The sequence below is a fragment of the Natator depressus genome, chromosome 8 (genome assembly GCF_965152275.1).
Source record: "Natator depressus isolate rNatDep1 chromosome 8, rNatDep2.hap1, whole genome shotgun sequence".
In the NCBI taxonomy this organism is placed as follows: domain Eukaryota; kingdom Metazoa; phylum Chordata; order Testudines; family Cheloniidae; genus Natator; species Natator depressus.
Genome location: NC_134241.1, coordinates 48,755,427 through 48,767,640, shown reverse-complemented (window position 1 = coordinate 48,767,640; position 12,214 = coordinate 48,755,427). Strand labels below are relative to the sequence as shown.

Genomic DNA, 12,214 nt, shown 5'->3' with positions numbered 1-12,214 from the left:
TAACAGACCTTAAACAGGACAGCTCTGCCTTCATCTGGTGCCATTCTGGGTCCGAAGATAAAGATCTAGAGCCTCTTTCTGACTACACATAAAAGTTGTACTGCTTAACTGGTATAGTTAAAGTGGTGCAATCACCTTCGTGTGGATGCAGCTATGTCGGTATAAAGATACTTATACCAGTAAAGGTATTCCTATATGACAAGGCACTGTTATACCAGTATAACTGCATCCACATGAGGGCTTGTCCCAGTATAACTATATCAGTAAAAATATCACACCCCTCACCTATACAGTTATGCCAGTACAACTTGCCAGTGTAGACCAGGCCAAAGGGTACAGTACAGCTGTATTGTGCAGGATCAAACATTCCCTATGTCAATAAAGCAGGTTCTACTATCTAGGACTACTTTGCCACACAACTCCATTTAACTTTTTACAGGGCTTTGCAATACCCTGGGTATGGTAGATACCGTACTATATAAAACCCACATGTATTGTATTATTTTGACTTTCCTTTGTATTTATCACGATAACTTTACATTTTTTTAGCAAATGTAGATTGTTCAATTGCAGTGTACCTACTACACTGCCTCACTCAGATTTAACATATGAAAGAGTTCCAACAGACTTTCCCAGAAATAATGTTGCCATTATAATACACACAGTTATGGGATTATCGCAGGATTTCCTTAGTAATCTCCCCTTGTACAATAACAAGATTTCAATGAGTTCCTTGCTAATTTCACCCTGAAATTTGTTTTAACAATATCATAATGGAGTTTCTGAGGTAATCTCACGTATTTTTATTAATTAGGGTTGAGTGACTTGGTTTTTGCAAGAATAAGAGCCCTTAAACTTTTGCCAGTCCCTTGAACCAACCCTTCTTTAAGGTTCAGAAATATTTATTTAAATTCCCTCCATCACATTTCACCTCCAACAATTTGCTGTCAAGATCTATCCTGCTGTTTAACGCTTCCCTGTTAGCAACATATCAGATTGCCTAGCACTCCTGGGAAACTAGCTCACACATTGTCAGTTTCCAGGCATGCTGTGTCATTTATAGGAGTGGGTTCTGTTAGGAAAACCCAGACACAAAATTGAAGAGGCAGCATGTAACCCCTAAGGTCCAATAGCATAGGGAGGGCTGTGGAGCCATCTGCTCTGCCCCTTAGAGAAATGCTGCTGGTTGCGGGAGGCAGAAGTAGCCTCCTCCTCGAGGAGCTTGCTGATTCTGCTGAGGAGAAGTCCTCCAAACTGCCCCCTAAACGTGACGCTCTATATCTTAAGTATAAATGCAAAACTGTGGAGTTTGTCGTGTCCTGCACAATCCAGACTTCATCAAAAGCTGAAGAACCTTTTAGAAAGAAGTTTTGTTCGAATGTAAGCTCTGTCAGGCAGGGTCTGTCGTGTTTGTGCAGTGCTGAGCATAATGTGGTTGTGGTACATGACTGGGGTTCCGAGGTGCTACCACAATAACATAAAAAAAAATTGCATTAGCTAACAAGTTGTTTGGTAATTTTATATTTAATCACTATGGCAACAGATCACACATCCTCCACCAGAGGTCAGAATTGTAGCAGCACTGAAACCAGAGGAGCATTTATTGAACAATCCCTAGTTCCATGGGCGATAGCAGCAGTTTAAATATACACCAAAAACTATTTTGTTTATTTTTACTAGAAAAGCATTAGATTGTCAACCATGCTAACTGAAATTCATGCAACAGGTAAAGCGCTGAAAGCAACAGTCGAAGCGCCCAATATTGCCATTCCAGAATCTCTCAACCCGATTCTAGACAGAACATTTTAAGTGGTAAAAATGGTATTTCAAGCTCCATAGCCTTTCAATCCTTGCCTTCTCTGCTGTGACTGCCAACAAGAGTGCCAATCAGTATGGAATTTTCTGTCATTTGTGATATCAATCCTTTAAAAATGTAACTGAAACCAACAATTCATTTCACATAGTCATCGGATGGTAACAACTTTTATCCACAACTGAAGTGGACTAGGTTTGAGCACATGATCTGTAGATGAAAAGCTCTGTATCTCATAACAGTCACCTGTGTCAAAGTCATAACTGCTGTCAGAATGAACAGTGATGTGCTCAAACAAGAACCTGTCAGGACCCCAGTATCAAAACCAGGCTCACTAGGTCCATGGGTTGCATCCTGAGCTGCTGCACCACAGCAATGAACTGATCTACCACCTTGACCAACAGTCTTACTGCTAAAGGCCTACAGACCGACATCAGCCTACCTCAGGCCCCTGATTGGATGGACAGACAGCACTCTCACTGGGCACCTGGACTATATAAAGACCCCCAACAGGAAGAGGAAGCTATCTGAGCATCAGACCATTGCCTGCTGGTTGCTGCCTAAACCACCTTGCCTTGTTGCTTTGCCTGACCGTACCTTGTTGCCCGCTGCCTCGCCTGACTTCACTCCCTAACCCACTGACCCAACCCCTTGGATTGGATCTTCCAGCTTCTGACCTCTGCAAGAACTCCGACCATTGCTCAGAATACCTCTGATACCAATCCATCTCCCGGCTACCTGACCACCCGCACACACTTGACTACTGCTCTGGACTGCCACCTAGCCCACCTCGGCCAATGGACATTACAAAACCCCACAATCAGCACGGATTGACTGGCGAAGCAGATTTTGTTATCGTATGCCAACACACTGTCCTACTCCTGCAGAATTACTGATGATTACTGTCATGTGCAATTTCAGGCACGAAAAAGTCCCATGAAAAAAATCAAGAGAGTGTTGGTCTGTCTTCCCAAGAACTCTTCTCTGTCACAGCTCTGAACATATAGTGTTTCCAGCTCTCCCTACCATGTTCTTGTTATTGAGGTCACTGTAACAGCTCTTATATCACCACTCTTCCAATGGACAGCAAAAGGGACGTGATGAGCACCTTCCTGTGCCCTGAAGATCCCCAGCTGCTTTAACAGCCCCTTGGGGTGACTGACAGCCAGTGTAATTGACAGCAGCCCTGACATTGCTCCAAGTTACATTGGGCAACCAGTCAAACACATAGGCAGCCCAGGATCAGGAGGGCACAAAGTGAATTAAAACTTCCTATACATACAGCCCTCCTGAGATGTGCTCTATGCTCCTTGACTGCAGCCAGTCAACCATCTATGTCAAGAGCCCTGAAGCAGAGAGAGGGGGACCTGTTCCCGTAGGATCCATGCCTGGAACTAACCCTTTGTGCACTGACCTCCCACACTTCCTCCACAGAGACAGAGAAAGGTCAGCAGACTCCATAGCATCATATGCAACCCCTCCTTGGGGATGGCCATCTGCATAGCATGCCCCCCAGCAGCCAGCATGACAGTCTCTGGAAAGATCAACTTCTCTGCAAGCTCCTGAGTGCTGCAGAACAGCTGGAGAGCCTGTGCAGAGGCCTAGTGCCTTTAGCAGGTCTCATGTGATCCATCGGTTTTGGGGAATGAACCTGTTCTAAAATGGGCAACTCTCGTCCCTCCTGCAATGGAAAAGTTTGGGTAAGACTCAGGGAAGGGGAAACTCACAAGTTTACTTCTCCCCAAGGCCCTATCCAAGGGGCTTTTCCAAATGAGGAACTGATATACCCCTTCAGAATCTATCCTGAGTTTCCTGTAGGGCAGCATATTCATACAAAGTACAACTTTAAGGCCATAGGGGTAGCGTGAATAAATAGAAAAGTTTTAGAAAAGAAAGCTCACTGACACTTTGTGCACAGCTGGAAAAAAGGAAATGAAACAGAAGCGTGGAGGCTGCTGAACAGGTGTATGGGCTTGTTAGGAAGTGATGTTGATAAAATATATGCTAATGAATAGTATTCTCCAAACAAATGAAACATGAATTGTAAACAATATACCTGATGAAATACGGAGATTATTTTTCTAATATTTTTGGTTCTGTCGTAAAAGGCTGAGGTTCCGTTAAAAAAAAAAAAGAAAAAGAAAATGTTTCCCTCAACTTGATCAAAACCAAAGGTAATTGCCATCTGTGCAAGTTATTTCAAACAGAGGAGCTTGCTGACATGAGGGAGAGTCTGAAATTCCCGTTGTTGGCTGAACATAGTTGTTGACCACTTCATACTCCTGCTCAGTTCACTGGGTTCAATTTAAATATTTTCTTCTCACAAGTCAAACCAATTAATCCTCACGGAGGCTCTGGGGCAGAATTTAGGCTCAAATAATTCTAAAATAAGAAAACTCACAGCAGGGGCAAGAAGCTTGATCATATTCCCTTTGTGGAGATTCCTCTGAATTATTCTCTCAAAAGGCTGGGAGGGGGACCCCTCTGGAACAGGCAGGGAGTTCAGTCCCCAAGTCTCTGGAATTCAGGGGCTTAGCTAAAAAATCATAGGTGTCTTTGTGAAGGTCTTGTGTGGGGGCCCATGGCTTCAGTGGACCCATGATTCCACAGACTCTCTCACTGGCTACCATGCTTTGAATATCCCTTTCCCTTCTCACCTCTCAGGTGGCTTCCACAGGGTTGCACACACAAGACAGAGGGATGCAGTATTAGTACTGTAAAGCAATAATGGTGGGGTGATGATGCATGAAGAGAGCTCATCCCCTGTCCCTGCCCACTCCCCTGCTCCGATTCTAACGCCATGGAGGGACTACTGCAGTGCCCAGCTAGTACTCTATGCTACTCTGCATGTGAAGCCAAAAGACTGATTTCCCAGGGAATTTTGGGTTCTAACCAGCAAACCAGACACACCAAATTTCATCAAAATTGTAAAATATGTAAAGTTTCAGCTGAAAATAATGTGTGTGTGTATACACGCATGCGTGCTGAAGTTAAGACTAAAAATGAGTGTTTGAATGGAAATTTTTTTTTTAACTTTACAATTCTGTTCCCCTAAATGTGTGAGTGCCCTACAGAGGGACTGTGTCTTTTTGGGGGGGACCATAAGGGGTGGGGAGTTCAAGGGGAGTCAAGTTAAATTCACCTGCAGCCAAGATTTCCTCTGCAAGGTAGTAACACACTTAAAACTCAGCACAACACTAGGAGAATCCCAAAAGAGGATCAAGCAATCCTCAACAATCCTCAACTTTTAGGTCATGAACATGGCATTAATATCACTTATTCCAGCATAAGTAAGTGCATCCTTTAGTGAAACATAAACTACTTGTGTACATAAATTCTGAGACTATTTTCTCTATCCACTCCATAAACACCAAAACATACTCACTAAAGTGAGTAAGTAAACTACAATGACATGTGATTAAAACCCCCTTTAAATACTCAGGAACTCAGGAATAATTAACCATTTCATTACAAGAGCAATCATGTTTTTTGGATTGATGAAGCTGACCTTCCAGTAGGGAAAATAACTGTATATTTTTTTCCCTAGGGCATAAAAGTAACCTAATAGTCACAGTTCATGGGACATCATGTATTTCTCTTTCAAATATAACGAGAGGGTAAGATTAAGTGAGTACTAGGGATATGTTGATTTTTTGTTATGGACTAAACTATTGTGGACTAAAGAAGTTTTAATGAAAAAAATTAATTTATCACAATTTACATGTCAACACTTAGGGTAATTATGAATTAGACAAATATACATTGCAATATGGTTGCTTAGTGCATTTGGGGGTTTGAGCCTTTTCACTCTAAAACTGGAAATGCAGAAGAAAGTGCAACTACTGCTATGGCAGAAGCAGATACGGGATTGAAAAGTGTTTGGCCTTGAATGCTGATACGCTTTCTTTTACAGAACCAATGATCTGGATCAAGTTACTCCTTTATGTATGTTTTATTTCATTGCTTAATTTAGTATTTGAATTCAAACTAACTTGTTATAAAGATCAACAGGCTGGTGCCAAGCTGCTGGCAACCTTCAATAACCCAGTGTGCAGATTCTATTATTGGGGCCACAATAATAGAATCATGGAAATGTAGAGCTGGAATGGATGTCAAGAGGTCAACTATTCCATCTCCCTGCACTGAGGCAGGACCAAGTAACCTAGAATACAGTGATGCAGCACATCTCCTGAAGAGCACGTGCCTGTGGGGCTTTTATGGAACCCATGTCCGATTTTCAATCTGTTCTCACATGGCAGAAGTCCCAAGGGAAGGTAGTGTTGGTACTGGCACCTCCCCTCCCAAGGAGGCATCACCACTTTGACACAGATGCCTCTGTGGTCACAGAGCAATGTTCTTAACACGACCGCCCACCACCTCAGAGGGTGAATCTGGCAGAACAGATTTAATGGAAATTCATTCAGTATATTCGTCTCTGATTTGGGAGTGCACGGAGGTGAATACATGTGGTTTTACTCCTATATAAAGATGGCTTCTAGAAGGAAATAAAAAGGAGATATTGACAAAACATTCTCTACAGCTTATATTCAGATGGGTCAGGTATGTGTTAGAGACATCTGAGTGGCTCCTAAATAACATTTGAAAAATCTCAGACCAAAATGGATAGTATCAAGAGAACCAGTCATTGTAACTCCGTTTCAAAATTCCGATATTTACATGTTTCTGATCTGGTTTTTAGAATTTAGCTATTCATCTGAAGCTAATTTGAAGCTGTTTTGTAATTGTGTGTTCAGCTGAACTTGTAAAGGGTAATTGTGGTTACAGATTCTAAAAAGGAATTACAATTCTATTTAAATTTTGGATTGGGTCCAGCTGAATGTTTGTTTGGTGGCTACGATTTGTGGGAGCACATGAAGGGGCCTGAGGAATAAATTATGCTTCTTTGCTGACTTTAACTATATAGAGTAAAAGGTCTGTGGCACAGTCTTCAATTTGTAAGTCTTGGAGGCCTCCTGAACATTTTGCAGGGATTGGTTTTGAATTAATTTAATAGATAATAATAATAATTTGCATTTACATACCACTTCTCATAGCTTGGTAAGCACATCTGTGCCTTTGTTGTCTCATCAGTAAAATACGGATACTAAGGTTAAATCCAGCTCTGAAAAGTGACTGTGTAAAAATGGATCTTCTTACTCACAAGATCTATCTGTTCCTTGTGTGTATTCAGAGTCATAGCTGCTTGCTTTACTGACTAAAATAAGCTGTTAGTATTGTTTATTGCTGTTAGTGAGAAGTCAGGGAGAGAAAGCTGGATTCTATTTTGGCTCATCTATCATTAACAGAATTGCTAAATTTCAATTGCAAAATATTTGTTCCTGTTGTGACAGCGAGAAAGAAATCCTACTTGACTCTTACATTCCAGGGTGAGTTTCCAGGGCAGGCAGCTTGAAAAAAACATTTAACTTGTAATTCTGTAAGAGAGTAAGCCTTGGGCAGGCAACAGACACAGCTTTCTTAGTAACTAGTCCTCAGCTATGGAACTCACTTCTGAAAGAAATCAAAATGCTCACAAACCCCAATGTCTTCAGAGTAGAAGGCATAACTTACTTCTTCAACCTAGCCTTTTTCAATAGCCCCACCAAAATCACCTAAAATAAAAACATAACAATAATAAAAAATGGAGTCCCTATAGTAAAGAGGAGGAGAAAGGAAAATACTGAAATCTTCATGTCTATTTTTTAATATACAGTAGAACCCTGTTCATCCAACCCTCCGTTAGCCAGGTCACACAGGTACAGAAGCAGGGATCTCCCCTATAGCCGCTAGATGGCACTGCAGACTTGCACTTTCCCATTCCTTGGCTTATCCAAATGTTTGATAATCTGATTTTGACCCAGTCCCCATTAGATTGGATAAAGGGGGTTCTGGTGTATCGGTATTTCTTTCAGATACCATGGTGATGGAAATAGTATAAGAATCTAAATTAGATTCAACTGAATGGATTAAATAGACAAGTAAATTGGATAGCTTGGTAGATAGATTGTAAAAACAGTATTAAGGGTGTCATTATTTATTAAAAGTGCTCAGCCACCCAGCAGTCCGCATTATGGCATTTTTTGCCAAATTTTCAAAAAAAAAGCTCAGCGCTTAACTCCTAGTTCTTTAGAAAACGTGGCCCGTTATTTTGGTGACTACCTAGGAATTGAGCTCATTTGAAAATCTTGTCCCAATTGTGAGTTCTTCCCAACATGTGACTTGCCTAAATATATATGAGACAGTTGCAAGGTAAGAAAAAGAACCCAGGATTCTGGTTTATGCCTAATCCACTAAACCACAGGCACCCAATACAGGTTTTCTTTCTTCCCTGTAAATGGAACATTACCCCAATTCATCATTCTGGGTTTTTCTTTAATGGGTCATACTGAGGGATACATGTACAGTGAGTTTAAGAGGTTTTGATGAATTCAGTCAGTGAATGAGTTTAACTTGCCTATATTTGATTTACATTCACTGCATGTGAAGGATCTCAGAGTGACAGTACAATGGACGCCATTAATATTAATATGGGAATATTTCCCATTCCAAAAGTAATTGCCATACCATAGTTTCTCTGTTTCAAAGTACAGGAAGATACTGCTGTGACTGTAAGCATGGTACATGGAACAGTTCATGTTGAGTTTTTAATTATACCAAATGCACTTGGCACACTCAAAGGACCTGCTCCTACCTCTTTATTTGAGTTTATATAGCTCTCATCATAGCCTCAAGGTGCATTTTACAATTACATTAAAAATACAATTTTCAAATGGATTCCAAAGTTGAGAAAAGGTCTTCTGATCAGCTGCTTCCACGGCCTTTATATTATTGAGGGGCTGATATTACCAATGGTATTTTAAACCATAGTAACTTGTGCCTAAGGTTTGCAGTCCCTAAAGGCTACATTATCAGAATCAGCAGGGTGAGTCCCACTATTAGAAATATCATTAGGGCAGGAGACTCCGGGAGCACGAGTAATGATAGTAGGGACCACAACAGCTTTCACAAGTTATTAATATTTCCTTTATTAAAAACTTTACTACACAGATAATTAATGCCACAGTTACAGACACCTAAGTGAAGTGTAGGCATACCATAACATGTCCAGCATCAATATTTTCATACTCATACCCCCAAGGGTACCATAAGGATAGGAGAAATTTTCAACAAGTGGTCATCTGTGGAAGGTCTGCTGATGCATTCTTCCTCACTATTCAGTCCTTTAATTCTGTTACACTCACACCCATAACTCTTCTACATACGCTTGAGGGTTCCAACCCTTTTCCCTTAATTGGACTTCCATATTATAAAATTTGGGAGGCCCCACTTTTCAGAGGCTATCCTCTTAGTACCCCTTATTTTCATTAGCATTTACAAGTCCCCATGGTAAACTGTGATTGCTGCAGTATTTCCCAAGATGTTACAATCGGGCAACATGTGGTACATTGTGGCATATTTTCCCAATCACCATCTATTAGCACATAATTTACAGTAATCTTGTAACTTCACTGGCACAGGGTTACTTTTGGGTTAGCCACATTAGGCCATGAAAAGGTAAGTTAAAACCTTACAGGCCTCAGCCTGCAGGCCTTGCATTACAGCCTTACTTACTTATATACTTCATCACTCATAAATGCCTGTCAGCCTTATACCCCTATAATACAATCCTACTTATTCCTATACCTCCAACTTAAATCTATTCATCACACATTGATTACATATGAATTAACCACAACAACAGATGACACAATTTAATGATTGTATAAGGTGATTACCTACAAATATGAGGGCTGAAACGCAAGCATCCCAGTAAATCTCAAGTGTCAAGGTTGTCGTAGGACGTCATAAGCTAGGTGCCTACACTGGTATCTGAGAGGCTGGCCTATTTTCCCATATTCAGAGTAAGAAATTTAGTACACGCTTCAATAGCATCATCCTCCCAAAAAAAAAAAAAAAAAAAAGCATCTGATCTTGTTGGGCTGGTTAATATAACAGAGACAAGGTAGGTGAGGTAATATGTTTTATTAGACCAATTTCTGTTGGGGAGAGAGACAAGTTTTCGAGCTTACACAGAGCTCTTCTTCAGGTCTGGGAAACTAACTCAAGGTATAACTCAGAGTTAGTTTCCCAGACCTGAAGAAGAGCTCTGTGTAAGCTTGAAAGCTTGTCTCTCACCAACAGAATTTGGTCCAGTAAAAGATATTACCTCACCCACCTTCTCTCTCTCTCTCTCTAATATCCAGGGACCGACAGGGCTACAACAGCAGCCTATACAACAATGGTTAATATGTCATTTCTCCATTTGTAATATTTACTTAAGTTCTTTTTGATATTGTGGTTTTGCTTTATGTACTTCCTGGAATGACTAAAATATGCTCCTATCCACAAGCAGCAGATGGCAGTACATGTTAGGTAGGAATCATGTTAGGTAGGAACCTAAAAAAATTATCCTTAGGGAGACTAGCTAGAAAGTGGCTCAAAAGCTCTTCAAGTAAAATGATGGAGACAGAGTTCAAAAGCACGTTGTGATAATGCACTATGTGGTTCACAGCTGGTGCTGAAGAAAATAAAGGAAAGCCTGTACAGTGCTCTACAAAAATAAAGAGAAAATATCTATAGACTATATATATATTAGTAACAAGAGACAATAAATGTTCTTCTGCTGTCAGGGTCTAATCTGGGTCTGACCACAGACTGATATATTTGAAAGGCACTGCATTTTTATAACGCTATCTCTGCCTCTCTAAAGGCCTGATTCTGGCAAATTAGGAATTGGTTTCAATGGAATCTGTATTAGATCCTTATTCCAATTATTACTAGCACTCCTACAGTACACAATTCAGTAGGAATTTGACAGGCATGCTCAGCAACTTAAAAAAGACATTCTCACCAACTGCTTTCTTGTATTTGGGAGTTATTCGACTTCTGAATAGTTCCTTTTTGCAGAAGAATACCTGTCCAATGAATGTCAAATGATCAGAGAGCAAGTAAGTTTAATACAGGGGAAACTCATAAAACTCACAGCCAGAGAAGGAAAGTTAAATAGAGTGCTCACACCTCAATGACAACGTTTTTCTTAGGCCTGGGTTGGGCTACACTTAGCCCTGGTCTACACTACGAGTTTAGGTCAAATTTAGCAGCGTTAGGTCGATCTAACCCTGTACCCAACCACACAACCAAGTTTGTTTTGTTGACTTAAAGGACTCTTAAAATTGATTTTTATATTCCTCCCCAGCAAGGGGTTTAGCACTAAAATCAACCCTTGCTGGGTCGAATTTGGGGTAGTGTGGATGCAATTCGATGGTATTGGCCTCCAGGAGCTATCCCAGAGTGCTCCATTGTGACCGCTCTAGACAGCACTCTCAAATCAGATTCACTGGACAGGTAGACAGGAAAAGACCTGGGAACTTTTGAATTTCATTTCCTGTTTGGCCAGTGTGGCGAGTTGATCAGCACAGGTGACCATGCAGAGCTCATCAGCACAGGCGACCATGGAGTCCCAGAATCGCAAAAGAGCTCCAGCATGGACCAAACAGGAGGTACTGGATCTGATCGCTCTATGAGGAGAAGAATCTGTGCAGACAGAACTCCGTTCCAAAAGATGAAATGCCAATATATTTGCCAAAATCTCCAAGGGCACGATGGACAGAGACTACAACAGACACACAGCAGTGCCGCGTGAAAGTTAAGGAGCTCAGGCAAGCCTACCAAAAAACAAAGGATGCAAACGGTCGCCCCGGGTCAGAGCCCCAAAATTGCTGCTTCTATCTGAGCTGCATGCAATTCTGGGGGGGGGGGAAGCCTACCACTGCCCCACCACTGTCTGTGGACACCTGCCAGGGGGGAGTCTCACGCAACAGGGATGAGGATTTTGTGGAAGAGGAAGAGGAGGAGGAGGAGGAGGATAGCGCACAGCAGGCAAGCGGAGAATCTCTTCTCCCTGGCAGCCAGGAACTGTTCATCACCCTGGAGCTAATACCCTCCCAACCCTCCCAAGGCGGGCTCCCAGACCATGAAGCTGGAGAAGGCAGCTGTGGTGAGTGTACCTTCGTAAATACAATACAGGGTTTAAAAGCAAGCATGTTTAATGATTAATTTGCCCTGAACACTTGGGATGCATTTGCGGCCAGTATAGCTACTGGATAAGTCTGTTAATGTGTCTGGGGATGGAGCAGAAATCCTCCAGGGACATCTCCATGAAGCTCTCCTGGAGGTACTCTAAAAGCCTTTGCCACACAGTGCGGGGAGGCCCTTTCATGCTGAGCTGTTCGCGTTTGGCTGAGGGGGATCTTCTCTGATACTAACCACGCGGTGGTGGGGGGCGGGCGGGGGTGTGAAGCACATGTGCTATGTAATGTGAATTGCTTGATTCAGTGTGAAATAGTCTTCCCTTTGTTCTCT

The 12,214-nt window shown here is 41.7% G+C and overlaps 1 protein-coding gene across 3 annotated transcripts in view; it reads right to left on the bottom strand.

The window, feature by feature from the left end:
* Positions 1 to 12,214, bottom strand: part of RABGAP1L (RAB GTPase activating protein 1 like) — a 549,683-nt gene that overhangs the window by 140,864 nt on the left and 396,605 nt on the right. The gene's annotated exons all lie outside the window — the stretch shown is intronic.